Here is a 704-nt window from a genome sequence, read left to right on the forward strand (position 1 = left end):
GTAAGTTTATATCTGCTATACTTTTCGTGATATATAGAATTGTTATAATTTGTTATATATAATTTTATGTAAATATACGCTGTCTCATAAGCACTTTTAGAAAATAATATATTATACGAATTTTTTGTTCGCTTTAGTGACTCCCGGTGCGATCGATTTTCTCAATAGAAGCTGTACATATGAACGTGTGGTGTCAGCGAATTTTCTTGCTTTTTCTGCGCTTCCGTCTGCTTCTATACCAGAAACGGACTTTCCGGTCAGATACATCGGCACTCTCGAAATTTGCCGAAATTTGCTTCAAATGGCCGACAATTTATAAAAATCGCAATTTAGAACGGAAGAAGCTTTCTACGCTTTTACCCACTATATTGCAATTTTAATGCATAATCTTTTTTTTACAGAAAAAAAGCTTCTTATTTAAAGTAAAAATTTTGAATTATATGTAATTAGAGGAGAGTTACTGAATATATACCAGTCGCCTAAATCATACTTTATATGATAATGTAACAATATTTTTATTTATATTATTAATATTTTATATTATTATTTTATATTGTTATTATTTAATATAAATAATATTTAATGACAAAAATATAAAAATAAATGAATAGACAAAAATTTAACATGTTATGTTTTATGTATATAAGTAGTACTTTAAAAATCATGTACAATTGATGTTAATTTACGATCGATTTATGTAATTA

This window comes from Trachymyrmex septentrionalis, unplaced genomic scaffold (genome assembly GCF_001594115.1).
Source record: "Trachymyrmex septentrionalis isolate Tsep2-gDNA-1 unplaced genomic scaffold, Tsep1.0 scaffold22, whole genome shotgun sequence".
NCBI classification, from domain to species: domain Eukaryota; kingdom Metazoa; phylum Arthropoda; class Insecta; order Hymenoptera; family Formicidae; genus Trachymyrmex; species Trachymyrmex septentrionalis.